Consider the following 5,444-nt stretch of genomic DNA (forward strand, 5'->3'; position numbering starts at 1 on the left):
ATCGCCGTTATTTTACACACACACTGCCGCTATCCGAGTCCGCTATCCGCGTTAAGCTACGGAGCGATGCACTTACAACGAACGAGACGGCTCGTAGCCGCGGTTCCTGTTGCTCGCAGTGCATCGGCGGTCGCATGTTGGTTCAATCTGTCTCGTATCGGCGCTCGCCTTCTCGCTAGACGTTTGACAGCGGTGGTTGCATGGCGCAAAAGAGACATTTAGACTTATTCATTCCAGCAGCTTTTATTTTCTGTGAAACATATTCTTTGCGTCACCGGTGGCCGATGCGAGCTCGTAGAACTCACCACGGCGACCGGTGTGGCGGTGCGAGTTCGCTACGCCGCCGGCTTGGTACCGATGAAGTAGCGAAGCCTTCTTACCGCTTAGAAGTTGCAGCCGGTGAAACATCGGTTCGGTGACACTCCGAGAAGCAAGCGTTGCCGGTGGTCGGGGCGAGCGCGTCGCCGGCGCAGCTTTCACACCGGCCGCCGGCCGGCTTGATGCCGACGACGTAGCGAAGCCTACTTCTTTCTGCTTCGAAGTTTTAGCCGGTGAATCTCCAGAAACAACCCGCTGACGATCGCAACAGCTTACTTTTGTTACCGATGAAATTATTTTTCGCACTTCTTCGTAACTCGGCACGTTGAAGCGAGGTATCCGTGGCGTGTCGGAGGCTTGCACTCGTGTGCATGGGCATTGCCGCTTGACGGGAGAATAAACACGCGACAGCCAGCTCGATGTGTTCGCGGTCGGACGCTGGCGTTAGTTGAACTTGTCTCGGCCGGCCGTTGCAAATCCTCGCTGCACTGATAATTTCGTTGACTGTCGACAATGCTCAAACGGCGACTCACACAAGGCACTGGAGCTTCACACCGGCGTGCTAAACAGATGCCCGTACACACACGCACATTCACACACGCACGCACGTCACGACCAAAAATGGTTTTTAAAACTCCCATAGGGAGTTTCTAACCACGTGACACGCACGTCACGACCAAAAATGCTTTTTAAACCTCCCATAGGGAGTTTCTAACCACGTGATCTAAAACTCCGTGGGGAGTTTAACAAGGTCATGTCGTTCATAAACTCCCTCATTAAGCAATGGGCGTTTTACGACGACATGTGCCGACATCACTCCGCTACCAGGGAGTAAATGATTGGGGCATGGGAGTTTTAGGAGCTCATATGCTGGAAAAGCTCCCATCTCGGCTAATTTTTGTTTACAGTGTAGTCGACGTTCTTGGTAAAGCCACGATGTGCACACAACTACTATGCTTACAAAAATACGTCAATCCACCTCATAACGCTTGGCTCAAAGCCAAGAAATGCAGCATAGACACAAGGCGAACTGATTCCCACAAGGCGTGGGATCTGCCGATTTTTTTTAATTATTTTTTTTACATTCCTCCCACCGATAGGTGGGCGCGGCAGCAGGGTCCGAATACGCGACCTTGATCAGAACGAGTTTAACTTGGTTACACTCATTGCCCAATATAGTAAATTTCGCAGAAGATTGTTTTACCCTCGGGTAATAAATATACCGAAAAAGTGACAAACATTTTAGCAATGTTGATTGACCTGCCGCTCATTTCTATGGAGGCGAGAAGCTAGAGGCCCGTTAGATTTAGGTGCACATTGAAGAACTCCACGTGGTCTAAATTTCCGGGGCCTCCCATTTCGGCTTGCCTCACGATCACATCGTGGTTTTGGCACGTGAACCACAGATATCATTATTAGAATTCGTGAATGCATTCAAAAATGCTAGTTACCATGTATAACCTCGTATACGCCTAACCACATAGCATGTGCATATAGGAGAGGCATTTGACCATCTGTATACTTGGCCGCCGCCCATGTCTTTCGTCGCCGCTCATTCAGCGCTGGTGGTGAGTGTCAGAGTGGGTGCCTTATCGCGATTACGACGCTCGCGCCGATACTAAGCAGGCCAACGACGAGCCCATCGGGCTCACGTGGCGAGGCGCCTGCACGTAGGTTACATGCGCTCGCTCGGAGCGGCACTACGTCGATTCTTCATTTGTACTATATACTCTAAGAAAAAAAAAATCGAGTATTTGGGAAGTATTTCTGCCTCGCAACAATAACCGTCGTCTGGCTTGCTCGCGTTTCCTTTTTTTGAAAAACCGGTTCTCGTCACTTTCCTATCAAGAATGCAATGTCACGCTGATAACGCGCGCGCCGTTCGTGACCGGGAAGTGTCGGGACCGCGGTGATAACGCGAGGAAAGTAGGCGAAGTGGATGACGATTATAGGTATATTTGTGTGGCAGAAATACTCCCAAAATACTCGATTTTAGAGTGTAGATCAATAAAGCACTCCTTTGGGCTAGTTGGTACAAGTTGAACATATAGGTTGCGAAGTTTTGCGCTGCATGGGCGGTACAGAGGAGATAAGTAGGAAGGCACAAAAAAAAAAAAAAAAAAAAAAACACACACACACACAACCAGGACAAGTGGCTGCAATTGCTATAGAGTTACAGCGTTTGCAGTATACGCAGGGTTCTCCGTTAAGAGGAGAGGAGGGGGGGGGGGGCGAGTTTGACCGCAGTCCCCCCCCCCCCCCTATCCGCTGTGCTCGAGTCCGAAAGGAAACAAGCCTCGCAATGGATGCAAATAATGAAAACGAAGCAATAACGCGCAGCTCACAAAGGCCTGCCATTGGTCCCCGGCTTTCTGAAGTAAAGGGGTAAATAAGGAGTATTTTGAATGCAATGTCAGGAGTTGTTGGCAGCCACTGACGTCAAAAAACATGCGTAGCCAGCCAAAGCCCTGCGCATTAAGAAATGACGTGAAAGGTCCGACTGCGTAAAGGTATGGCGTAGAACTGGAGCCCTTTAGATGATTAGAAATGCCCCCCCCTCCCCCCCGTTGCACCTTCTGCCTCTTCCATGCAGTCGCCGATGAGCATATATAAGGGAATTTCAGTTTCTTCGTAGATTTGCTACCGTTTACATTTTTGTGGGTTACCGGAACCGTTCACAGCGGCTGAATGGATGGATGACCCTCTTTATTGGGTGGTGGCGGAGCTGGCAGAGACATCTTGTGGCGTTTCGTCCAACTACAACGCTTTTTCAAAAATCTGTAGCCGCCATGGGCGTAGCCAAGGGCGACTGAATTATCTTAGTTTCGGTACTTACACCCGCATGCATATTTTTTTTTTTGGGGGGGGGGGGGGGCGGGACTGCTTTGTAATGCATCTCGCATATGGAGAGAAATTTATTACACAGCTACGTTTTGCACATGAAGACAGTTCACGTCTCATCCGCTGTGGCTGATACATCCTTAATTTACGCCACGCGCTCTTCGGAGAGCAGTTGCCGTAGCCAACTGGCGCTGTTATACATACTGCGGTGGAGGACGCTGACAGCTTCAGTGTGAAGGGCTGGGGAGGGAGGCCGTGTGGCAACCAACTTTCTTCGCTGCTGCAGCGCGCCCGAAAGATGCGGGGCGCACGCGACACTTTCCAGAAGCGTTCAAGGGCGGCGCTTTTCTCACGCGCCAACGCCAAGTTCGAGGCGGCCTGCGTTCGATTATCAAGGAATGCCACTGAGCCACGCATCATAAAGCGGGCGTATACGTGAGAGCTGCACGCCATTTGAAGCCGAAGCGCGCCGTCTTTAAAGAGAGGCCCTCCCTGCCGAAATGACTGTCCTTCGTTGTCCGATTAAGTCCGAAAGCTTCACCGTGGTGAAGACAGTGGCTTATAAGGCATGCCGCTTTGTGTTGCAGTGAATGTTGTTCTGAACTTTCAATATCAAGCGTTGTGCCGAGTGACCGTAACCGAAGATGCGCATTCCGGAGCGATGGGGAAGAAAGAATGTAGTCAAACACGAATCGAACCCTCGCATATTAGAGCTTGAAGACTATACTCACATGGCACTTACGACAATGTGTCGTAGAGAGGGAGGTCCTTTTTTGATCCCCCATGAATTGTTTCCCTATGCCACAAAACGAGTGAATTGAAAAACATATTTCACCGAAGAGGCAAAAAAAAAAGAAATTAATAAAATAAGTGCACCACACTTGTATGCGAGTGCCTGGAATATTATGCACAGGCGCCCTGCCTTTTACTTTGTATTACACATAAATGTGTTCTGAATATTTCCCACTTCGTCAGCCCCTATGTGTAAGCACACTGTATATTACGTTTATACTTCATCAACTGATTTCACATGGTTTTGGACAAGCGATGAGTTTTCGACGGCTGTATTTCGCGCCCTTGAACACCACATTAGCAATATTTGCCTCTCGGACAGTTGCAAACAGTCCAGCCTATTCTATAGCATCCCAAATACATTTCAGTGAGCTATGTGCTAGAGAAGACAACAAGGCTGTCGTTTCCACTCTTGGCGAATTGTCAATCTGAGACGCTGTTTGTCGGGTGGTCCGTATTGCTGCAAAATGGCGTTCAATCATCTTGAAAATAAGAAGCTCACGTACGAATGACTTAGTAAACCAAACAGCGGGGCTTACCAGCTTTTGCTTTCCGGGTGCTGTCAGCTTTACTATATACCTATGTATAAGACTCTTGCAATGCAGCGTCTTGCTCTCTATATAGTTGTACACAATAGATAGGAGTCCGTGTTTTCGGATAAATCCGAAAAAATACGATAAACACTCCCCGCTACAATTTTTGACAATTCGGATTTATCCAATAAACATCGATTATAATGACGAATATTACCTTGCTCCGTTCTTTATCGAAAGGGCATGTTCTAAGAGGTCATTGACAGATCGGCCGTTTTTGACTGCTATAAAGTTTCCCTCACGCCTACAGTATCTCGTAGACTGCACCCGTCGCACATATTAGAAAAGGCTTGTCGCGCACGGATAGAGAAACGTCAACGCAACTAGGACCCCCGGGAGTGCGAGAAGACATCGAATATGCGGTCCTCGTAAAATGTGCTTGCGTCTATTACAACAAGCTTTAACGTTCTAATACGCACAACCTTGGTGTGTATTCAAGTATTTGTGCTTGCGTGCATGTCTTTGTGCGTTCAAACCTTCCAGACGACTAAAATACGCTTTGTGTTAAGAAGGATAAATTGACAACCACTCGTTTGAAGACCAAAGCCACAAGAAAATCGATACAGATTTCTCAGAAAGAAAGCTTTTTAGTTGGCGAAAAATTCACCCTGGTCCTGGGATCGAACCCGGGACCAACGCTATTCCGGGGCGGTCGCCCCACCAGGGGCGACTGCTCTTGCTAGCTTGCTTGTTAGCTCAATGGGTACAGCGACCGACCGAGAAAGGCGTTGGTCCCGGGTTCGATCCCCGGACCAGTACAAATTTTTTGCAACTAAATGAGATTTTTTTTTCTGAGAAATCCGTCTGGATTTCCTTGTGGCTTCGTGCTACATAAGGGCGGCATTAATTTCTCTTTCTAAACCGTTCCGCCACCTTGCGGAATTTCGCAGAATCAATTCT

This window comes from Rhipicephalus sanguineus, chromosome 10 (assembly GCF_013339695.2).
Source record: "Rhipicephalus sanguineus isolate Rsan-2018 chromosome 10, BIME_Rsan_1.4, whole genome shotgun sequence".
Classification (NCBI taxonomy): Eukaryota; Metazoa; Arthropoda; class Arachnida; order Ixodida; family Ixodidae; genus Rhipicephalus; species Rhipicephalus sanguineus.